This window comes from Scyliorhinus canicula, chromosome 2 (genome assembly GCF_902713615.1).
Source record: "Scyliorhinus canicula chromosome 2, sScyCan1.1, whole genome shotgun sequence".
Lineage (NCBI taxonomy): Eukaryota > Metazoa > Chordata > Chondrichthyes > Carcharhiniformes > Scyliorhinidae > Scyliorhinus > Scyliorhinus canicula.
Genome location: NC_052147.1, coordinates 107,334,476 through 107,359,374, shown reverse-complemented (window position 1 = coordinate 107,359,374; position 24,899 = coordinate 107,334,476). Strand labels below are relative to the sequence as shown.

General features: G+C 49.1%; 1 protein-coding gene across 2 annotated transcripts in view; it reads right to left on the bottom strand.

Annotated features, from left to right (window-relative positions):
- Window positions 1-24,899, bottom strand: part of map3k9 (mitogen-activated protein kinase kinase kinase 9) — a 241,313-nt gene that overhangs the window by 80,263 nt on the left and 136,151 nt on the right. The window contains exon 1 of one of the 2 annotated variants that reach the window (XM_038784516.1): window positions 4,138-4,222. The exons of the other annotated variant lie outside the window; for it this stretch is intronic. The gene's annotated coding sequence lies outside the window, so the exon portion shown is untranslated. Of the gene's footprint in view, window positions 1-4,137; window positions 4,223-24,899 lie in introns of those variants that run through there. 2 annotated transcript variants of the gene reach the window in all.

Below are 24,899 nucleotides of genomic sequence, written 5' to 3'. Positions count from 1 at the left end.
TGATGGCGGGAACAAAAATCTGACCTCGCTCTCTCTCCCAGCAAACGTGCAACACTGCTTAAACAATAAAACTAGTGGTTGTATTGAAGTAATATTGGTGTCATTATAAATCACTAACCATAACAATGCATTTAATTATTTATTGCCATTCCGACCGAGCGCCAAGCCTGTCAAGCTACTGATTTTGCTGCAGCTTTATCCAGATTCCACTAGGGGGAAGCAAACCCATGGCGTCTCACAAAGATCCGAGAAATATAGATTCCCTACAGGGCAAAAGGAATGCCATTCGGCCTATCGGGTCTGCACCGATCCTCTCTGAAAGTGCACCCTACCTGAGCCCAATCCCTCGTCTATTTCAGTAACCCACCTAAACTCATATCTTTGGACACCAAGGGGCTAATCACTTAACACGTGGGAGCGGGAGAGAGCTGGGGAGCAGCTTGGGAACAGGTAAGTGATATAAACTTACCCCCAGAACTGGATGAGGGTAGTTTTGGTCAATGTATATGCCCCAAATGAGACAATGTGGATTTTATTAAGAGACTGCTGGGGAAGATACCTGACCTGGACTCACACAGGCTTATTATGGGAGGTGATTTTAACACAGTCCTTGACCCCGGCCTAGACCGATCGTGTTCACAAACGGGTACGGTGCAGGCAATGGCAAAAGAACTGAGGGGGTTTATGGAGCAAATGGGGAGGGGGGGGGGGGGGTCTGATCCATGGAGGGCTAGTTGGCCAACGGGGAAGGGGTTTTCGTTCTATTCACATGTTCATAAGGTGTATTCCCGAATTGATTTTTTCATCATGAGCAGGGATTTGCTAGCGGGGGTGACAGATGTAGAATATTCGGCGATCGCTATTTCGGACCATGCTGCACACTGGGTTAATCTGCAGGTCTGCAGGGAAAGTTTTCAGCATCCACAATGGAGGTTAGAGGCCAGTTTGTTGGCGGACGAGGCGGTGTGTGAGAGGGTGAGGAAATATATGCAAAACTACCTGCAGGTCAATGACACAGGGGAAGTCTCAGCTGCGGTACTCTGGTAGGCGCTGAAGGCAGTGGTGAGAGGGGAGCTGATCTCAATTCGAGCACATAGGGACAGGACGGACAGGGCAGAAACGGACTGACTGGTAAAGGAGATCTTACAGATAGACAGGAGATATGCGGAGACCCCGAGGGCAGAGCTATTAAGGGAACGTCGAAGGCTACAGACTGAGTTTTGGAGTGTTGGCCACAGGTAAGGCTGTGGAGCAGCTTAGGAAGCCGAGGGGTGTGATTTATGAGCATGGAGACAAAGCCAATAGAATGCTGGCACAGCAACTGAGGAAGAGGGAGGTGGCCAGGGAAAAAGGGAAGGAAGTAGATTGGGGGGGGGCAGGGGGGACTTGGCAGGTGATCCGGTGTTCAGGGACTTCCAGAGAAAGCTTTACACCTCGGAACCCCCTGCGGGGCCGGAGGGGATGAGGCGCTTTCTGAATGGGCTGAATTTCCCAAAAGTGGGTAGGGGGTTGGTAGACGGGCTTGGGCACCCGATTAGGACCAAAGAAATATTGGGGGCTTGAGGGCCATGCAATCGGGTAAAGCCCTGGGGCCAGATGGGTATCCAGTGGAGTTTTATAAAAAATTCTCTGAGATAGTGGGGACGGTGCTGGTTAGGGTTTTTAATGAGGCAAGAGACAGAGGGGTTTTACCACCGACAATGTCACAGGCCACCATTTCCCTGATATTGAAACGGGACAAAGACCCGGAGGCACGTGGGTCCTATAGGCCGATCTCTCTGTTCAATGTAGATGCTAAAATACTGACCAAGCTCTTGGCTGCTAGGATTGAGGACTGTGTGCCGGATGTTATTATGGAAGATCAAACCAGGTTCGTCAAGGGCAGGCAGCTGATGGCCAACCAAAGAAGGCTGCTGAATGTGATCATGATGCCCCTGGAGAGTAGGGAGGTAGAGGTAGTTGTGGCAATGGATACTGAGAAGGCTTTTGATCAGGTTGAGTGGACTATTTATGGGAGGTGCTGGGACAATTTGGGTTCGGGGAGGGCTTTAACAACTGAGTCAGACTGCTGTACCAGGCTCCGGAGGCTAGTGTAAGGACGAATAGGATGACGTTTGACTATGTTAGACTGTACCGAGGGACAAGGCAGGGGTGCCCCCTCTCCCCACTGCTGTTTGCACTAGCAATAGAGCCGCTGGCAATTGCCCTGAGGGCTTCTAGGGGTTAGAAGGGGCTGGTACCGGGGGGGGGGGGGGGGGGGGGGACACAGAGTTTCATTGTACGCCGAAGACCTGCTCTTATAGATCACGGATCCAGTGGCTGGGATGGATGAAATCATGGGAATCCTGAGGGAATCCAGCCGGTTCTCGGGGTATAAACTGAACATGGCAACAAGTGAGTTGTTTGTAGTCCAGGCGAGAGGCCAGGAGGGTCGGCTGGGGGGGGGGGGCTGCCGTTTAGGTTAGTAGGGACAGTTTTAGATACTTAGGGATACAGGTGGCATGGGACTGGGGCCGGTTGCACAAATTGAACTTATCTCAGTTGGTGGAGCAAATGAGGGTCGAGTTCCGGAGGTGGGATGCACTCCCACTGACACTAACGGGGAGAGTGCAGACGGTTCAAATGACGATCCTCCCACGATTCATGTTCATATTCCAGTGTCTCCCAATTTTCATTCCACAGTCTTTTTTCAAGAAGGTCAATAAAATGATTATGGGATTTGTGTGGGCGGGTAAGTCCCTGCGGGTGAGGAGATTGATGCTCGAGAGGAACCGAAGGGAAGGGGGGCTGGCGCTGCCAAACTTTAGTAATTACTACTGGGTGACCAACATCGCTATGATAAGGAAGTGGATGGTGGGTGCGGGGTCGGTTTGGGGGCTGATGGAGGCCGCTTCGTGCAGGGGCACCAGTTTGTCAGCCCTGATTGCAGAGCCCAGTCTCTCCCGCCAGCACGGTACTCCACCAGCCCTAGAGTGGTGGCGACCTTGCGGATATGGGGCCAATGGAGAAGGAATGTGGGGTAAGTGAGAGCATCAGTTTGGTCCCCAATTTGCGACAATCACCGGTTTGCCGCAGGGAATATGGACAGTGGGTTCCGAACATGGCGGAGGTCTGGGATTGAGAGGATGGAGACCTGTTCTTGGAAGGGAGCTTCCCAAGCATGAGGGCACTAGAGGAGAAATTTGGGCTGGCGAGAGTAAATTATTTCAGGTACTTGCAGGTGCGGGACTTTCTACACAGACAGATTACATCCTTCCCATCCCTGCCACTTAGGGGGATCCAGTACAGGGTAGTGTCCAGTGGATGGGTGGGGGAGTGTCTCAGATATATACAATGAATCTATGGGGGAAGAGGAGTCGCAGACCGAGGAGCTGAAGCTTAAGTGGGAAGAGGAGCTCGGAGGTGAGACAGAAAAGGGCTTATGGGCAGAGGCGTTGAGCAGGGTAAACGCGACCACAACATGCGCTAGGCTCAGCCTGATTCAATTCAAGGTCGTCCGCCGGGCCCACATGATAGTGGCCCGGATGAGTAAATTCTTTGGATTGGAGGACAGGTGCGCCAGATGTTCAGGAGGACCAGCGAACCATGTCCACATGTTCTGGGCATATCCAAAACTCAGGGGGTACTGGCAGGGATTCGCGGACATTATGTCCCGGGTACTGAAAACAAGGGCGGTGATGAGTCCAGAGGTGGCAATTCTTGGGGTTTCGGAGGACCCGGGAGTCCAGGAGGAGAGAGAGGCTGACATTTTGGCCTTTGCTTCCCTGGGAGCCTGGCGACGAATTCTGCTGGCATGGAGGGATTCAAAGCCCCCGAAGTCGGAGGCCTGGCTATCGGACATGGCGAGCTTTCTCGGTCGGGAGAAAATTAAGTTCGCTCTGAGAGGGTCACTGTCATGGTTCGCCCGGAGGTGGCAACCATTTATCGACTTCTTTGCGGAAAATTAATCATCAGTGTTAGGGCAACGTAGATTAGGGGGGGTAGTGAGGCCGGTCCTTGTAGGAGGGGAGCTGGTTTTTGCACTATGTTGATTGTTCTTTGCACACTGTTTTGTATTGTTGTTTACTATGCCAAAATGTCTCAATAAAATTGTTTATCAAAAAAAAACTTGGGAACAGGTAAATGATATAAACTTACCCCCAGGTTCCAGTAGCCTTCATTTCCGGGAGCGGGAGAGAGAGAGCCGGGGAGCAGCTTGGGAACATGTAAGTGATATAAACTTAGCCCCAGGTTCCAGCAGCCTTCATTTCTGGGAGCTGGGGAGAGAGAGAGAGCCTGGGAGCAGCTTGGGAACAAAGTGATAGATATTCTGCTATTCTGAGTGATCCGACTGGGGGTGGGGGAGAAACTGAAAACTGACGTCACAGGAAAACTGAGACCTGATTGGCTGGTAGGGAATCTGCACTAAATTTAAAAATTAAACATTGTTAAACTAATTACACATAATTAATTAATTACTTAAATCATAATTTAGAGGGGTATCTAATCTAGAGACCGGAGAGTACTGTATTTAGCATTTATATTTATAGTATAGAAATCTAGTGCTAGGAAACATATGGTTAACAGTTAAGTTTTTTTTTCAAATTTATTTTTTAACTTAATTTACTAATGAGTTAACGCAATGTTAATTAAAGGGGTGCAGTGCTCTGACTGTGAGATGTGGCAGTTCCGGGAGGCTTCCAGTGTCTCGGATAACTTCATCTGCAGAAAGTGCACCCAACTGGGGCTCCTCACAGACCGCATGGTTCGGTTGGAGCAGCAGTTGGATGCACTTCGGAGCATGCAGGTGGCGGAACACGTCATAGATAGTAGTTATATAGATATGGTCACACCCAAGGTGCAGGCAGAGAGATGGGTAACCACCAGAAGGGGCAGGCAGTCAGTGCAGGAATCCTCTGTGGTTGTCCCCCTCTCGAACAGGTATACCCCTTTGGATACTGTTGGGGGGGGGGAATAGCCTATCAGGGGAAAACAGCAGCAGCCAGAGCAGTGGCACCACAACTGGCTCTGAGGTTCAGCAGGGAGGGTCAAAGCGCAGAAGAGCAATGCCATAGGGGACTCTATAGTCAGAGGCACAGATAGGCACTTCTGTGGACGTGAAAGAGACTCCAGGATGGTATGTTGCCTCCCTGGTGCCAGGGTCCAGGATGTCTCAGAACTGGTAGCGGGCATCCTGAAGGGAGAGGGCAAACAGGCAGAGGTCGTGGTACATATTGGTACGAACAACATAGGCAGGAAGAGGCATGAGGTCCTGCAGCAGGAGTTCAGGGAGCTAGGCAGAAAGTTAAAAGACAGGGACCTCTAGGGTTGTAATCTCGGGATTACTCACTGTGCCAAGTGCCAGTGAGGCTAGAAATGGGAAGAAAGAGCAGCTAAACACGTGGCTAAACAGCTGGTTCAGGAGGGAGGGTTTCAGTTATCTGGACCACTGGGAGCTCTTCCGGGGCAGGTGTGACCTGTATAAGGACGGGTTGCATCTAAACTGGAGAGGCATAAATATCCTGGCTGCGAGGTTTGCTAGTGTCACACGGGAGGGTTTAAACTAGTATGGCAGGGGAGTGGGTACCGAAGCAATAGGTCGGAAGGTGAAAAAAATGAGGGAGAACTGGGAAACAGGGCCACTATGGCTCTGAGGAAGAGCAGACAGGGAGATGTTGCTGAAAACAGTGGGACTAGTGGCCTGAAGTGCATATATTTTAATGCAAGAAATATAACAGGTAAGGCAGATGAACTTAGAGCTTGGATTAGTACTTGGAACTATGATGTTGTTGCCATTACAGAGACCTGGTTGAGGGAAGGACAGGATTGGCAGCTAAACATTCCAGGATTTAGATGTTTCAGATGGGATAGAGGGGGATGTAAAAGGGGTGGAGAAGTTGCGCTACTAATTAGGGAGAATATTACGGCTGTACTGCGGGAGGACACCTCAGAGGACAGCGAGGCTATATTAGTAGAGATCAGGAATAAGAAGGGTGCAATCACAAAGTTGGGGGTTTAACTACAGGCCTCCCAACAGCCAGCGGGAGATAGAGGAGCAGATAGGGAGACAAATTTTGGAAAGGAGTAAAAGCAACAGGGTTGTTGTGAAGGGAGACTTTAACTTCCCCAATATTGACTGGGACTCACTTAGTGCTCGGAGCTTGGACGGGGCAGAGTTTGTAAGGAGCATCCAGGAGGGCTTCTTGAAACAATATGTAGAAAGTCAAACGAAGGAAGGGGCTGTACTGTACCTGGTATTAGGGAATGAGCCCAGCCAGGTGATAGATGTTTCAGTAGGGGAGCATTTCGGGAACAGTGACCACAATTCAGTAAGTTTTAAAGTGCTGGTGGACAAGGATAAGAGTGGTCCGAGGCTGAATGTGCTAAATTGGGGGAAGGCTAATTATAACAATATTAAGCGGGAACTGAAGAACATAGATTGGGGGCGGATGTTTGAGGGTAACTCAACATCTGACATGTGGGAGGCTTTCGAATGCCAGTTGAAAGGAATTCAGGACCGGCATGTTCCTGTGAGGAAGAAGGATAAATATGGCAAATTTCAGGGACCTTGGATAACGAGAGATATTGTAGGCCTTGTCAAAAAGGAAAAGGAGGCATTTGTCAGGGCTAGAAGGCTGGGAACAGACAAAGCCTGTGTGGAATATAAGGAAAATAGGAGGGAACATTAGCAAGGAGTCAGGAGGGCTAAAAGGGGTCACGAAAAGTCGCAAGCAAATATGGTTAAGGAAAATCCCAAGGCTTTTTACACGTACATAAAAAGCAAGAGGGAAGCCAGGGAAGGGTTAGCCTACTGAAGGACAGGAGCGGGAATCTATGTGTGGAGCCAGAGGAAATGGGCAAGGTACTAAATGAATACTTTGTATCAATATTCACCAAAGAGAAGGAATTGGTGGATGTTGAGTCTGGAGAAGGGTGTGTAGATAGCCTGGGTCACATTAAGATCCAAAAAGACGAGGTGTTGGGCATCTTGAAAAATATTATGGTGGATATGTCCCGAGGGCCTGATGGGATCTACCCCAGAATACTGAAGGAGGCAAGAGAGGAAATTGCTGAGGCCTTGGCAGAAATCTTTGGATCCTCACTGTCTTCAGGTAATGTCCCGGAGGACTAGAGAATAGCCAATGTTGTTCCTTTGTTTAAGAAGGGTAGCAAGGATAATCCAGGGAACTACAGGCTGGTGAGCCTTACGTCAGTGGTAGGGAAATTACTGGAGAGAATTCTTCGAGACAGAATCTACTCCCATTTGGAAGCAAGTGGTCATATTAGCGAGAGGCAGCACGGGTTTGTGAAGGGAAGGTCGTGCCTCACTAACTTGATAAGAGTTTTTTTGAGGCGGTCACAAAGATGATTGATGCAGGTAAGGAAGTGGATGTTATCTATATGGACTTCAGTAAGGCCCTTGACAAGGTCCCTCATGGCAGACTGGTACAAAAGGTGAAGTCACACGGGATCAGGGGTGAGCTGGCAAGGTGAATACAGAACTGGCTAGGTCATAGAAGGCAGAGAGGAGCAATGGAAGGGTGCTTTTCTGATTGGAGGGCTGTGACTAGTTGTGTTCCGCAGGGATCAGTGCTGGGACCTTTGCTGTTCGTAGAAAATATAATTGATTTGGAGGAAAATGTAACTGGTCTGATTATTAAGTTTGCGGACGTCACAAAGGTTGGTGGAATTGCGGATAGTGATGAGGACTGTCAGAGGATACAGCAGGATTTAGATCTTTTGGAGACTTTTGCGGCGAGATGGCAGATGGAGTTTAATCTGGACAAATGTGAGGTAATGCATTTTGGAAGGTCTAATACAGGTAGGGAATATACAGTGAATTGTAGAACCCAAATAGGTATTGACAGTCAGAGAGATCTTGGTGTACAGGTCCACATGTCACTGAAAGGGGCAACACAGGTGGAGAAGGTAGTCAAGAAGGCATACGGCATGCTTGCCTTCATTGGCCGGGACATTGAGTATAAAAATTGGCAAGCTGTATAGAACTTTAGTTAGGCCACACTTGGGAGTATAGTGTTCAATTCTGGTCGCCACACTACCAGAAGGATGTGGAGGCTTTAGAGAGGGTGCAGAAGAGATTTACCAGGATGTTGCCTAGCTATGAGGAGAGGTTGAATAAACTTGGTTTGTTCTCACTGGAATGAAGGAGGTTGAGGGGCGACCTGATACAGGTCTATAGAATGATGAGGGGCATAGACAGAGTGGATAGTCAGAGACTTTTTCCCAAGGTAGAGGGGTCAATTACTAGAGGGGCATAGGTTTAAGGTGTGAGGGGCAAGGTTTAGAGGAGATGTACGAGGTAAGTGTTTTTACACAGAGGGTAGTGGGTGCCTGGAACTCGCTGCCAGAGGAGGTGGTGGAAGTAGGGACGACAGTGACATTTAAGAGGCATCTTGACAAATACATGAATAAGATGGGAATAGAGGGATACGGACCCCGGAAGTGTAGAAGATTTTAGTTTACACGGGCACCATGGTCGGCGCAGGCTTGGAGGGCCAAAGGACCTGTTCCTCTGCAGTACTTTTCTTTGTTCTTGTAACACGGGGAGAAAGTGCAAACTCCGAAGTGCAACACCCAAGGCTGAAACCTGAGTGTCTGGTGCTATGAGGCAGCAGTGCTAAGCACTGTGCCGCCCATTATTCGACCGCAGAAGCATTACAGACCAGCAAAATCCTCACCTTAATCTGATGCACACTGTCCAACAAGGGGCATTAGACATCAAATTTAGAGTGCAAATCTGGCTAATCTGTGCCCCTTTCTTAACCGAAGGATGCCAGGGACAAAAGTAACGCTGGAATTTAAACTCAGCACAGGACAGAAAATGCATGAATTGGACTTATGACTAGTCTGCATGGCCTCATTGAATAATCTTGCTGGACCATATTGAGCTATTACATCGATACTATGCTATGTTCTCCTGCTGGCAGTCTACGACTCGTTTTACGCGAAAATATGTTACAAGGAGCAGTCGCACTGGACATTTTTACCCATCTCTACCACAAACGGCACAATGTCTGATAGCTCTACACACAGAGCTAGGTTTTCAAAGTGGGATCAGGAACTCAACACCCAGATGAATTCCAGGCCCCAACCCTCACGCCAAAGTAATGTTGCGCACATGACTCAATTTCAAATGCAAATAGCGTAATTGGCCAGGAGGCACGCTCAGTACTCAGAGGTACTGAGCTCCTGCAGTAGATGAGAGCAGCCTGCCTGTCACCAGCAGTAATGGGAGGTGGCAGTCATGTTGAGAGCTGCTGCTATCTTGCCGATTGTAACAGGCAGCTCCCTCAAGGCGGTACATGGTTGCAATGGCCATAGGTGAGATTGGTCGAAGAAGCACTCATTGGGCTCACCAATTTTCTTTTATAAATTCAGAGTACCCAATTCATTTTTTCTAATTAAGGGGCAATTTAGTGTGGCCAATCCACCTACCCTGCACATCTTAGGGTTGTGAGGGTGAAATCCACGCAGACATGGGGAGAATGTGCAAACTCCCTACAGTCAGTGACCCGGGCCAGGATCGAACCTGGGTCCTCAGTGCCATGAGGCAGCAGTGCTAACCACTGAGCCGCTGTGTCGCCCAGGGCTCACCAATTAACGAGTTGTACAAAGCCAGTTATCCAAGATGGGTGATGAACCTGACAGCTGTTCATTTATCTGCACAACACTGCTCAGGGTCAGTGGGCAAAAGTTTCTAAATTTTATTCTGTTTTAAACACACACCTTACCAAGCTCCTGAAGGAGGTAAAGTGACTGTTAAAAGAACAAAGAACAAAGAAAATTACAGCACAGGAACAGACCCTTCGGCCCTCCCAGCCTGCGCCGGTCCAGATCCTTTATCTAAACCTGTCTCCTATTTTCCAAGGTCTACTTCCCTCTGTTCCCCGCCCGTTCATATATCTGTCTAGATGCATCTTAAATGATGCTATTGTACCCGCCTCTACCACCTCCGCTGGCAAAGTGTTCCAGGCACCCACCACCCTCTGCGTAAAAAACTTTCCACGCACATCTCCCTTAAACTTTCCCCCTCTCAGCTTGAAATCGTGACCCCTTGTAATTGACACCCCCAATCTTGGAAAAAGCTTGTTGCTATCCACCCTGTCCATACCTCTCATAATTTTGTAGACCTCAATCAGGTCCCCCCTCAACCTCCGTCTTTCCAACGAAAACAATCCTAATCTACTCAACCTTTCTTCATAGCTAGCACCCTCCATACCAGGCAACATCCTGGTGAACCTCCTCTGCACCCTCTCTAAAGCATCCAGTTAGTTGGACATGAGCACCCTCTCATTCACTGCCATCCACCTCCTCCCCCAGCACCCACCCCATGAAAATTCAAGACTCTTCCAGAGGCATCTTCATCCTGAGATTACCTCCAGAACAGCAATTTTTCAAGACATGAGTCAGTACATCCCACAAATTAAAAATTGATGAGTAACCAGCTATGAAGGCATCAGGCGGTAGAATATGGTGATCTGACAGGGACATGACAAGTTTACAAAATGTGCGGAGCGCAATTGGGAGTGGAAGGGTATATTGACATGATGTCCTTCAGAGTACTATTGGTGAAAGCTGCAAGAAACGAGAGCCTCAAGCTTTCAAAGTTAACCACTCAGTCATGGGGAATGACTTTGGGGATGGGTGGAATATTAGGAAAATAGACCTGGGCTAATTGTATCCATCCTTTATCCATAGTAACAGGAGTGTGAACACAATAAAGACTGTGCTGAGAATCACAAGAATCAGATTGCAATAGAGGCTCAGTTTAGGACAGCAGATGAACACACATCTGCTCTGTGCTGGAAGAGGCCGGGCTCAGTTTAAAAACAGGCAACCATCTATTAATAAAGGACAAAGAACCCAATGATTTTAAGTATGTGAAACCTGCTGTGTTTTTACACCATGCTTATAGGGAAATGGACCAAACAGAAACGGATGACATTATTGCACCTTTCCACATATCCCAAACCTGTTCATTTAACTCCCTATCAATCAGGATGACGTCTGTGTGGGCTCAAGGTGCTGATGGTGTGCCAAGTATTCTCAGCTCGGGTACAGCCTGTGACGTGCACAGTAACCCCCACCCTCTCAGCTGCGTCATACAGCCAGCCAGTACCTTAGTGCCAGCTATGGAAGGAACATATCCTGTGTGACATATTGAACGTTTCTGATCAGAGGATGACAAATCGCAATGTTGGAATTTTTTTAAAAAGTGAAAACACACAAGAGGCCACAATGCACCATTTCCCTAGGAGACCCTAATGCCGTTTACAACCACTTAAGTCACTGTTGGCAAACATAGTAGCAATTTGTGCTCAGTAAAGACCCACTAACAGTAAATGAGGTGAACAGCTCACTGTTCTTTGGTTGTGTTGGCTGAGGCATTAAATGGTCATGAGATAGAATCAGTGCTTTGCTCTTCTGCGAATAATGCCACATCTCATCAGCCAGGATTAACTAAAGAATTTATTACATTTCCCCAAGTATGACTAACACCTAAACATGATTAGTTTGCACTGGAATTTCAAAGGAGGTCCAACAGATATTTAATTTCCCAAGGTTTGTGTTGTATCCATGTACTGAACTTGTCAAGCCGCCTCAAGTAATCTGTACTCTTGCCATTGAGTGAGAATATTGAGTTCAAGATTCCACATGAGCAATCCTTGCATCTAGGCTGGTTCCTCAGTGCAATAGTACAGCTGCACTTCCTGTTCCTTCAGAGGAAATGTTAAACTGAGCTCCTGGGCGGGATTCTCCCTTCTGGGGGCAAAGTCCTCACGCCCGCCGGAAAATGAGCGAGAATCACTCCGGGCATTTTCCTTGAAGGTCCAGGGTGATTCTCCGTTTTTCAGAGAGCTAGCAGAGCCCCTGCGTGCGTCCCGCAGCTCTGGCTGCTGGCGGGGCCCTGCTGTCCAGACCGTGCGGCCGCGCATGTGCACGGCGGCTGCAAGCGGGTCCACGCATGCGTTCGGCAGCCCACCTCGGCGCGGGCGCTGCCAACATGGCAGAGCCACACAGCGGGCCCGTGCGGAGGAAGGTGGGTCCCTCCCTGATCGATGGCCCGCAATCGCGGGCCTGGCCACCGCTGAGGGTCCCCCCCAGAATCAGATGTCCCCCCCCCCAATCAGGACCGCCACCGTGGCCACGGGTCCCAGCTCCCGCCGGGTGATACCACATGTAAACCACACCTGAGAGAGTTCGGCCTGTCGGCCGTGAAGAATCGCCGCGGGGGGCCTGTTCCAACGGACCCCGACTGGTGCCACATCGACTGTGCGCGCGGGACTGACGGGTCTGCGGAGAATCGTGGAGGCGCCGTCGCGCCGGAATTTCGGCATGAACGGCTATTCTCCGCCCCCGCGTCGGGCGCGATTCCGACGCAGAGGATCGGAGAATCCCGCCCCCTGTCTTCATGTCTGCCAGGGAAAGTGTCAGTGCTGGCCCTCTCGAGAGCCACATTAGGAGGGGCGGTTCCCATTGTGTGAGCCTCAAAACCTGGAGTGAAACTGGTCTGTGCAGCCTGAGAGCCACATGCCAGTTTTCAGTCTAAACCTGACACTTCAAAAAAATATGGTAAGGTTTTGGCCATGGAGTGCAAAAGCCTGCAAGTTATGCTAAAGATACAATTTGGTCCCAGCTGGAGGTATCATGGCCAATTCTATGCACCATATTTTAAGGACATGAAGGCTTTGGAGAGGATGTAGAACCGATTTACTAGAATGGTTTTACAGATGTTATAGTTACATAGCTGGACTGAAGAAGCTGGGGTTGTTCTCCTTGGAGATTGGCAAAGAAGGGATTTAATACAGGTGTTTAAAATCACTCAGGGTTATTAAAGGGTTTGTTACAAGAGGGAGACATTAGGAACTTGGGTCCAAAAATGGGATCAAAGATGTAGCAGACAATTTAGGGCTCAACAGATTGAGGGAAAAACTGCTAACACAGAGTCAGAGGGATATGCCCACACCTGGTTTGAGTTCCATTGTCCCATTCAGACTTAAACGCGTGAGTGGGAATACACATGATGTCCTTGACAGGGGATTCACTCAAGATGCATTATTCTTCAGGACACTTTTGTTTGAACAGCCATTATCCCATTACATAGTCTGATGCCCTCTTTTGTCAGTAAATGGGAGGTTAGTTGCATAGCAATAACCTGGTTCTGTTATTTTGCATAAACAGCAGTTGGAAATCAAACAGCCAAGACAACAATGATGGGTTCAAGTCTGGACACCCAAATAGAACCTTTGTTTGAGGGGCTGAGCAGAGCTCAGAGAGAAATCAAAATCCTGGGTTTGAGTAGACAGAGGGAGAAGTATTTGAAAAGCCACAGAGCAAGGTCATGGAAAGCTGTTCCAGAGAGAGGCCTTCGAAAAGGGTTTGGAAAGAACTTCGCTGACAGAAAATAAATTGCTCCGTAAATGCAAGTATCTCCTTTGCCTACCTGTGTAAGTGGAATGAGAGCTGCATGTTCATTTAAAGTGCTGTTTAATGGGAACTTGTGAGTTAGGGTTCAGAAACTACATCTAGGGCGGGATTCTTCATCCCGCCGCACCTGCTTTTTGCTGCGGCGCACCCCGTCACCAGCAGTATCCTCCGTCCCGACAGTCAGCCAAAGGGGTTTACCATAGTGCGCACCCCCACGCCATTGGGCAATCCACGGGCGTGAGTGCGCTGCCGGAGAAGCGGAGGATCCTGTCAACGGAGAATCCAGCCTGTTATCTGTTATTGTTAGGGCTGAAGCTTAAAAGTTTAAACATTGTTTTTATTTGTTTTAGTAAAGTTTGTTTATAAAATAACTAAGTCCTATTTCATATGTTGTCTCTCCTGGAACAAATTGATCTTTCCGCACCACGTTAAAACTTAAAAACATTCTGGTTTTGGTCCAGTATCTTAGCTACTGCTGAGAGCGAACCAGGCATCCATAACAGGTTAAAGAAAGAGAAACGGTTTCCGACAGCTAAGGGATCAATAATCAAAAGGCAAAGACTGAAGGTGATGAGCAAAACAACCAGCAGTGATAAGTTACGCAATTGGGGATTATGATCTGGAAAAAACTGCATGCGAGGGAAGTGAACATAGACTCAATAGTAGTTGTCGAAGGAAGTCTTGTGACATGGTGGTAGCATCCCTACTCTGGGCCAGAAGCTCAGGGTTCAAGTCCTACTTGACGGCCATGGAAGGTGTGTTTATAACATGGTCAAACCGTTGCAATTATCAGCCTACAAATCCTTCCAAAATGCCTAATGTCAAGTGTAAAGAGCGGGAGAGTTTCCTGGTCAGCCATATTGCATGCAACAATATCAAACCACTGCAATACTTTGCCAAGAATAATCATGGACCAATCCAATGGGCATCCATGGTCACCAATGCCCTCTGGCACCTGAAGGAGGGAGAGCGGGAGAGCAACCTTCAGAATGGATCTGAATAAATGCTTAAAGGAGGAATAGTGTAAGGAGTTTGGAATCATAGAATCCCTACAGTACAGATGGAGGTCATTCGGCCCATCTAATCTTCACCAACCCTCTGAAAGAGTACCCAACCTAGGCCTACGCCCCAATCTTATCCCTGCAACTCCAACTAACCATTTGGACCGTAAAGGGCAATTTATCATGGTCAATCCACCTAACCTGCACATTTTCGGATTGTGCGAAGAAACCGGAGCACCTGGAGGAAACCCACCCAGACAGGAGGAGAAAGTGCAAACCCCACACAGCCAACCAAGGCCAGAATTGAACCCGGGACCCTGGCGTCATGAGGCAGCAGTACTAACCACTGTACCACCCTGCTTCCCAAGTGGGAGTGGGACTGAATTATTCCCTAAAACAGCTGGTGCAGACATGTTGACGTGAATTGCCAGCTTCTGTCCTGCGCAATACTCTGAAAATGACACAAAAAAAAAATCTCCAAAAGCTGCTCTGAAAATTTCGTAAAAATCATCTGCCCCCGGTATCATTTAATCTTGGGCCGCCGCACTGCACAATCACATCCCATGCGGCAGTTTGGGGTTAATTGGTGGCACTGATGTTGACAGACTTTGCTTAAAATAATGACACTCAATAAAAGATTAACTGATCGCTCATCGCAAATACTGCTTCTATGCAAATTGACTGTTGTGTTTATCTGCTACAATAGTGCAGGCACTTAAAAACTGAGCAAACTTCAAGTACTTTGGGATATCCGAAGCGATTTAATAAGGTGCTGTATGAATGCGAGTTTGTTTCATCCTCTCTTTTGAAAGCAATAACAGTGGAACTATTGTCTTATGTAGAATATTTGACCGTCTCAGTCTCACTTATCCATTTACGCACAATCACATTTCCTGTTAGAATATTGATCCAACTCTTTGAGAGAGGTAATCAGTGGACATTTTCTGGGAGTATATTACATGGTCACAGAAAATATTATTTGCATTACGGGTCTTTCCGTTGTTTCTCACACCCAAATGGCATGTTTCCACCCTTACTCTCTTGTCTCTCAGTCGAAAAGATCTGGTTGCCTGAATTTGGAGTATTAAGTGGGAAAACGTGGGGGGTCACGATGGCACCATGGTTAGCACTGCTACCTCACAGCGCCAGGGGCCCAGGTTCAATTCCAGCCTTGGGTAACTGTGTGGAGTTTTCACTTTCTCCCCGTGTCTGCATGGGTTTCCTCCAGGTGCTCCAGTTTCCTCCCATAGCCCAAAGATGTACAGGTTAGGTGGATTGGCCATTCCAAATTGTAAGGGATGGGATCCCTCAGACCATAAGACATATGAACAGAATTAGGCCACTCGGCCCATCGCGTCTGCTCTGCCATTATCATGGTTGATATTTTTCTCATCCCCATTCTCCTGCCTTCTCCCCATAACCCCTGATCCCCTTATTAATCAAGAACCTATCTATCTCTGTCTTAAAGACATTCACTGATTTGGCCTCCGCAGCCTTCTGCTGCAAAGTGCTCCACAGATTCACCACCCTCTGGCTGAAGAAATTCCTCCTCATCTCAGTTTTAAAGGATTCTCCCTTTAGTCTGAGATGGTGTCCTCTGGTTCTAGTTTTTCCTACAAGTGGAAACATCCTCTCCACGTCCACTCTATCCAGGCCTCAGTATCCTGTAAGTTTCAATAAGATGCCCCCTCATAGAGACTTCCGCTTGTGGCCATGGAGTGATTGGTCACATAAAGGGCTGTTCCTGTTCAAAGTCACAGAATATGGCTCTTTTTACCCAGATCTGGGTGGAATTTTGATGAAAAGGCGTAGGTGAATGTTCGAGGAGTAGTTTACCCCTGGAATGGTATGTCTTCTGATCACCGGGCCCAGCAGAAAACAGTGAGAGATTTGGCTGGAAAGTTGAAACAATCTTGTGCTTCGCAGACAGTCTCTTCCAGCATGCAGACGGAGGAGGGGCAAGCTGTAAGGCCCCAGTTACAGGAACTGATGACTTTTATCAAGGAGGAATTCCATAAACAGAGGAAAGAAATGCATGAGGATCATGCAAAGGCCATTGTAGTAGCTGTGACATCCCTGAAGAGTACTTTGGAGCGGATGCAGAGGTGTTTGGAGGTGCAGGGGTCACAGATTCGGGAGACTGAAGCAGTGATTTCGGACAACAGAGATCATGTGGTGGGTCTGGAGGCGGAGGTGGGGCTCCTAGGGGACATTTGTAAAACGCTGAGCGCAAAGGTTGAGGAGCAGGAGAATACCTCGAGAAGACAGGACCTGTGAATAGTAGACCTGCCTGAAGGAGGGGAAGGTGTGAGTGCCATGAGGTACGTTGCGAGGATGCTAGCAGGACTGGTGGCAGAAGGGGTGCTAGATAAGGCACCTGAAGTGGACCGAGCCCATAGGTCTCTGAGGCAAAAGCCTAGAGCTGGGGAGCCGCCGCGGGCGGTGATCGAGAGACTCCATAAATTTGTGGACAAAGAGAAAATTCTACGGTGGGCCAGGGAGAAGCATAGCTGCAACTAGGAGGGAAATAACATCCGGATTTATCAGGACATCGGAGCCGAGTTGGCAAAACGGCGGGCAGGTTTCAACAAGGTCAAGGCGGTGCTACACCGGCGGCAGATCAGGTTTGGGGTGCTCTACCCGGCACAATTATGGGTGACATTCGGAGGCCGGGAGTATTATTTTGAGACCCCCGAAGCGGCCGAAGACTTCATTAAGAAACATAAACTGGGGGAGAACTGAGTGGACAATTCTTGGGAGCCGGGGTGCTGGCACTGTGTAATGGTCGGGAGCATGTTTGAAGTTGGCGTAGGGATTGGGAGATTTTCACCTTTTTTTGTGGGGGGAGGGTTTCTGTTCAATGTTGAGATTGTAAGGAGTTGTAGGGGTGGAAGGCTTATGTGGGGATGGATGTTCCCAACCCCCCTCCTGTTTTATGGGACTATTTGTGTTTAATATCTGTTTGTTTGCTTTTGGAGAAGTCTACTTGGAGTTCAGAAGTCCTTGTTTGGGTGGGGGAGGGTATGTCCTTCTTCTTTGAGCTGAGGAGTGGGGGGGGGGGGGGGGGGGGGGAGAGGGGGAGGTCATTAGGATGTGCCTTTGGGCAGGGGCAGCCACGCTAGCAGGTTATGCAGGTGAACGGAAGTGAGGTGGTGGGGGAGAAGGCCAAGCAGGGTGGCCGGGGGAGGGGGGGAAAGGGGAGGTGGGGGGGGGGGGGGGGGGGGGGAGATGGGGAAGGGAAAAGCAGGGGGGATTCTGAGATGTGGAAGGGGGTGAGAGATGACATGGTCAAGGGCGAAGAAAGGGGCCATCTGGGATAAGCTAGGTACAGAATGGAATTAAAGGGGCAGGAGTTAAGTGGGGAAGATGACGGACGGTAGAGGGGATTGGAGGCGCAAGCCTCCGGTAAGGTTGGTAACGTGGAACGTCCAGGGACTGAATGGGCCGGTTAAAAGGTCCCGGGTGTTTGAGCACCTCAGGAGCTTGAAAGCGGGGATTGTCTTTATGTAGGAGACGACCTCCGTGTGAAGGACCAAGTTAGGTTAAGGAAGGGGTGGGTCGGGCAGGTTTTTCACTCGGATTTGAAATAGAGGGGTGTGGTGATTTTACTGAGCAGAAAAATGGGATTTGTGAGTGCGAAGGATGTGAGAGATCCAGGTGGGAGATGTGGTTGTGAGTGGGGTACTGGAAAGGGCACCAGTAGTGTTTGTAAATGTGTATGCCCCAAATTGGGATGATGTGGCTTTTATGAGGGGGTTGCTGGCAGCAATCCCAGATTTGGCCACGTACCAGTTGATCATGGGAGGAGATTGTAACTGTGTCCTGGAGCTGAGGGTGGCTAGATCGAGCCCCAGGTTGATGGGTGGGGTACGAATGGCAAGGGAGCTGGGGGGGGGGTTTATGGAGAGGATGGGTCTGGTGAATCTATGGCACTTTCAGAACGCAGGGGGAAGGGAGTATTTCTTCTTTTCACACGTCCGTAATGTGTTTGTGGATTGATTACTTTGTAGTGAGTCGGGAGATTTTGGTTGGGGTGGAGGGGGCAGAGTATGCGGGGATAGTTATCTCGGACCGTGCACCCCACTGGCTGGATATTCGGTTCAGTACGGGACGAGAGCAGAGGCCGGGGTGGAGGTTTGACTCGGGGTTGTTGGCGGATGGAGGTTTTGTGATAAGATGCGGTTGGCGATCAGGAATTATGTGGAGTTGAATCAGAATGGGGAGGTGTCGGCAGGCATTTTTTGGGAAGCACCGAAGGCAGTGGTCCGGGGAGAAATGATCTCATTTACAGTTCGTGCGAATAAGGAAAGGAGGGCGGAACATGACCGTCTAGTGAGCGAGATAGTGGAGGTGGACAGGGAATATTCGAGGGTGCCAACCGTGGAGGGATTGGTGAGGAGGAAAAAGTTGCAGGGGCAATGTGACAGGCTGACAACGGGGAGGGCGGTAAGGCAACATCGGAGGGCAAGAGAGGTGCAATACGATTATGGGGAGAAGGCAAGCCGCATGCTGGTGCACCAGCTGTGGAGGCAGGCTGCGTCCAGGGAAATATTGAAGATCCAGACTGGGGCTGAGGATGTGGGTCAGAGCCAGGGAAGATAAATGAGGCATTTAGAGAGTATTACCAAGGACTTTATGAGGCAGACATAGGAGGAGAGGAGGGGGACATGGGATGGTTTCTGGATGAGCTCGAATTTCCCAAGGTGGAGGAAGCAAAGAGGCAGGCATTGGAGGAGGCCCTGGGGCTGAGGGAGGTGCTGGATAGTATCAGGGGTATGAAGTCGGGGAAGGACCCTGGGCAGAATGGGTACCCGGCGGAATTTTATAAGGAATTTGCGGCCAACCTAGCACCACATCTGTTGGGGGCATTTAATGAAGCACTGGAGAAGGGGGAGTTGCCGGAGGCGATGAAGCAGGCAGTAATCGCACTAATCCCAAAAAAAGGAAAGGATCCGGTGGAATGTGGGTCGGATAGACCTATATCACTACTGAACATGGATGTGAAAGTATTGGCTTAGTTGTTGGTAGGGAGGATGGAGGATTGTGTCCCGGGGGTGGTTGCAGAAGGTCAAACAGGCTTTGTGAAGGGCAGGCAGCTCGCGAGTAATATAAGACGGCTGTTGAATGTGGTGATGAATCCGCCGAGAGCTCTGGTACCGGAGAGGTGGGGTGCATGGACGCAGAGAAAGCATTTGATCGGGTGGAGTGGCGGTACTTTTTCAAAGTTTTGGGAAGGTTTGGGTTTGGGCCAAGATTTGTGGCATGGGTGCGGTTGCTGTATGTGGCGCCAAGAGCGAGGGTGAGGACGAATGATATGAGTTCACAAAGCTTTGACTTACACAGGGGTACGAGGCAGGGGTGCCTGCTGTCACCGCTGATGTTTGCGCTGGCCATAGAGCCATTGGCGATGGCTCTCAGGGGGTCGGCAGAGTGGCAGGGGATAATGAGGGGACAGAGAAGTGTTCTTAGCCAGGAAAGTGGAGGAGGAGGTGGACCCGGACCCTTTGGTGGCGATATTTGGGATTTCAGAGAAGCCGGAGCTCATGGAGAGGAGGAAAGCTGATGTCATAGCCTTCGCCTCTCTGATTGCACGGCGACGAATTTTGCTGGAGTGGCGGTGGGCATCGCCACCGGGGGGGTAGCGGCTTGGTTGGGTGACCTGTATGACTTTCTGCGGTTAGAGAAGATAAAGTATGAATTAAGGGACTCAGCAGGGGAGTTTGAGAAAAGGTGGGGGATGCCTGTGACCGCGTTTGAGTTACAAACGCAGCTGTTCGTCGCAGGGGGATGGGTGATGGGGGGGGGGGGGGGGTGAAAAAGGAGAAAAATCTGTACAAACTGTACAGTTGATTGTTGGGAAGAATGTTTACCAGGGTGTTTATTTGCTGTAACCTATTTTGATTCCTCCTCATCCTTCTGAACTCCAACGAGTACAGACCCAGAATCCTAAACCGTTCCTCATACGACAAGTTCTTCATTTCAGGGATCATTCTTGTGAACCTCCTGTGGACCCTTTTCAAGGCCAGCACATCCTTAGATGCGGGCCCAAAACTGCTCACAATACTCCAAATGGGGTCTGACCAGAGCCTTATACAGCCTCAGAAGTACATACCTGGTCTTGTATTCTAGCCCTCTTGGCATGAATGCTAACACTGCATTTGCCTCCTTAACTGCCGACTGAACCTGCACATTAACCTTAAGAGAATCGTGAACAAGGACTCCCAAGTCCCTTTGTGCTTCTGATTTCCTAAGCATTTCCCCATTTAGAAAATAGTCCCTGCCTAAATTCCTCCTTCCAAAGTGCATAACCTCACACTTTTCCACATTGTGAAATGAAAAAATGAAATGAAAATCGCTTATTGTCACAAGTAGGCTTCAAATGAAGTTACTCTGAAAAGCCCCTAGTCGCCACATTCCGGCGCCTGTTCGGGGCGGCTGATACGGAAATTGAACTGTGCTGCTGGCCTGCCTTGGTCTGCTTTCAAAGCCAGTGATTTAGCCCTGTGCTAAACAGCCCGTTCAAATTACTATTGCGATGGCCAGGAATCGAACCCCGATCAACTGCTTGGAAGGCAGCTATGCTTACCACTATACCACCATCACTCAGTGTTTTGCATTTGCCACTTTATTGCCCACTCTCCTAGCTTGTCCAAATCCTTCTGCAGCCCTCTTGCTTCCTCAATACTACCTGTCCCTCTACAGATCTTTGTAACATCTGCAAACTGCAACAGTGCCTTTAGTACCTTCTTCCAGATCATTTATGTATATTGTGAAAAGTTGTGATCCCAGCACAGACCCCTGAGGCGCACCACAAATCACTGGCTGCCATCCTGAAAAAGACCCCTTCGTCCCCACTCTCTGCCTTCTGCCAGTCAACCAATCCTCGATCCATGCCAGGATCTTATCCTTAATACCATAGGCTTTTAACTTATTTAACAGTCTCCTATGTGGCACCTTGTCAAAGGCCTTCTGGAAATCTAAATAAATCACATCCACTGGTTCTCCCTTGTCTAACTTCCTTGTTACCTCCGTGAAACCAGGAGAGGTTCATGATGGCGTCGGAGGCCGCTCGTCGCCCCCTATTCTCTCCCCCCCCCCCCCCCCCAGGGGGGGCTAGGAGGGCCGTGCCGTAAATCTCGGCCGCGGGGCCTTGTCGCTGGCGTCAAGGCCTGGCGGGCCGAGAATGATGCGGCCGGCACGCACTCTTTCCCCTTGGTCGCCCCGCAAGATCACGCCGCCCCATCTTGCGGGGCAGTGGAGGGGAAGAAGGCCAACGCGCATGCGCGGGTTTGGGCCGTCAGCCGTCGTGACGTCAGCCGCGCATGCGCGAGTTGGAGCCGGCCAACCTGTGCATGCGCAGCTGACGTCACATAGGCGCCGCCGTCGCGTCATTCTCGGCACGCCGCCTTGACGCAAGTGTCAAGGCCCGGCATCGAGAATAACGGAGCGCCGCACCTAGCCCCCCGGGTGGGGGTGAATACGGTGTGAGGAGCGGCCTCCGAGGCTGTCGTGAAACTCGGCCGAGTTCACGACGGCCTTCACGATTTTTCCCGGGAGTGGAGAATTCCGCCCAAGGGTTTTCCCATTTATGAAATAACAACAATAATAACAATAATAATAATCACATTGCCACAAGTAGGCGTCAATGAAGTTACTGTGAAACGCCCCTCGTCGCCACATTCCAGCGCTTATTCGGATACATTGAGGGAGAATTCAGAATGTCCAATTCACCTAACAAGCACGTCTTTCGGGAATTGAGGGAGGAAACCGGAGCACCTGGAGGAAATCCACACGGACATGGGGAGAACGTGCAGACTCCACACAGACAGTGACTCAAGCGGGAGTCGAAACTGGGATCCTGGCTCTGTGAAGCACCAGTGCTAACCACTGTGCTATCACGCCGAGGGTAGGTCCATCTTCCAATTAAGGGGTACACCCTTTTCACCCTTTTCAGGGTTGAATTGCAGCTGCTGCTATACCCAGGCAAAAGTGAGAGCCTGTAGCCCTGCCTGGACCGTTGCCCCCACCCCCCACCCCACCCCACCCCCCCACCCCCAGGTCACCTCCAGGAACTCCAGAAATTCCCAGTTAATCTCCTTTAGTTAATCTTCAATCCCCCTCTGTCCCCATCCCATCGCCGCTAGGGGTAGGATGGAGCCGGGCTACCAGTAAGCCAGCCAGAGCTGCTATTTCCATCTCCTGCACCACCCAAGGTTTTGCAGAAGTAAACACAGCCGTATCTTAAATAGATGAGATAACTAAATAAACACCACAGAATGACCCTTCAACAGGAATGGGAGCAGAAATCCTCACGGCCGTGAGGTCTTGGTTAGCTGCCAATGAATTCAAGGGTTAACTAATACGAGAGGCACAACAAATGGAGCTAGAGAGCTGGAGAGAATTTGGAGTTTATCCTGAGATTCCAGATGAAATGAAATGAAATGAAAATAAAATGAAAATGAAATGAAATGAAAATCGCTTATTGTCACAAGTAGGCATCAAATGAAGTTACTGTGAAAAGCCCCTAGTCACCACATTCTGGTGCCTGTTCGGGAAGGCTGTTATGGGAATTGAACCGTGCTGCTGGCCTGCTTGGTCTGCTGTCAAAGCCAGCGATTTAGCCCTGTGCTAAACAGCCCCTGAATTTCAGCCAGCTTGGAAAAAGTCTTTGCAGATGGGACTTAAGGCTCACAGAAACAAAGAATTTACAGTACAGAAGGAGGCCATTCGGCCTATAGAGTCTGCAACAGCTCTTGGAAAGAGCACCCTACCCAGGCCCACATCTCTACCCAATCCCAATAACCCCACCCAACGCTAAGGGCAATTTTGGACACTGAGGGCAATTTATCATGGCCAGTCCACCTAACCTGCACATCTTTGGACTGTGGGAGGAAACCGGAGCACCCACGTGCACACGGGGAGAACGTGCAGACTCCGCACAGACAGTGACCCAAGCTGGGAATTGAACCTGGGACCCTGGAGCTGTGAAGCAATTGTGCTAAGTACTATGCTACTGTGCTGCCCCAAATGAGGTGAGTTGCTCGGGGCTTCGAAGATTGGATTCTCCCGCAGTTGGGAAATAATCTTTAAAATCTTTTTGTCCCTTTTGGCCACATATTCATGGGAGTGCAGGCCAACTGATTTAAAGGCCGCATTTTGACCAGGTGATACCTTTCTGTGATTTTGAAAACTGCCAAAGATGCAGCAAGTTGCAGAAGGAAAGCCAAACAAATGTGACTATGGCCTGAATGATGTCTCCAGGATCTGGTCACTTTTCAGTCCAATTTGTTTTGCTGTTGAACAATAAAGCACATTGAAGGAAAACTTTAAGGCACCTTCATGAGGCACAGTGGTGATTTCTTATGGGGTGGCACTGCAGAATTTAAGGAAAGCATTAACAACAAAAGTAGAATAAAATTAGGGCAGCACGGTGGCACAGTGCTTAGCACTGCAGTCTCACGGCGCCGAGGTCCCAGGTTCGATCCCAGCTCTGGGTCACTGTCCCAATGTGGGGTTTGCACATTCCCCCCGTGTTTGCGTGGGTTTCGCCCCCACAACCCAAAGATGTGCAAGGTAGGTAGATTTGACACGCTAAATTGCCCCTTAATTGGAAAAAATGAATTGGATATTCTAAATTTATTTAAAAACCAAGAAGTAGAATAAAATTTAAGATTGGGAGTCATGCTCCTGGCGGGATGCTTTTATTAGCTTAGTAAAGCAGAGTAAATTTGAATAACTTTAAATCAACAACCCTATTGACTGTGTTGCGCTCATTTGTTTAATCATGCTTAGTCGTAACAGAAAATGTTTTACATCTATAGAAGTGACAGAGCCATTGTGAAGTTTGATTGATCAGCTGAACTGAGTGCGCACTCCAGACTAGGCCAGATGCTAGGTATGGTACGTTGGAGTTAAGTAACATGATGAAACACTTTAAATGTGGAAAATATTTTAAGGGGAAAGAGATTACATCTGGATTAATGTGTACTTAAGCTTCCATTCCGTCTGCCCTGTGTGTGATGATATGCAGAAGCAGTTATGTAAATATTAACAGATACGACCTCCATCCAGCAGCTGACAGTAAAGAACAACCACGTGACACTGCAATCTCAGGGAACCAGGAGATAGTCATCGTAGTGGATAGTCACATTTGGAATTGCTCTTGGATAATTTCATAGTAGTAATTTAATCGTTCATCATTTTAGTAGTTTTCATATTGTTATCTGACCCACATTATTTTCATGGGCTTTTCACAGTAACTTCATTGAAGCCTACTCGTGACAATAAGCGATTTTCATTTCATTTCATTCATTATTGTTAATCAATACACATTCCATAGTCATGAACTAGAAGTTCTCTAGTGCACTAATTCCGTCCAGCCAAGCACCAGAGCGTAACACTGTGGAGGGGATATGGCTCCACGAGGCTTTCCTGTGTACCTCGAAGTGTGCCTGGTTTAAACCTGGAAGC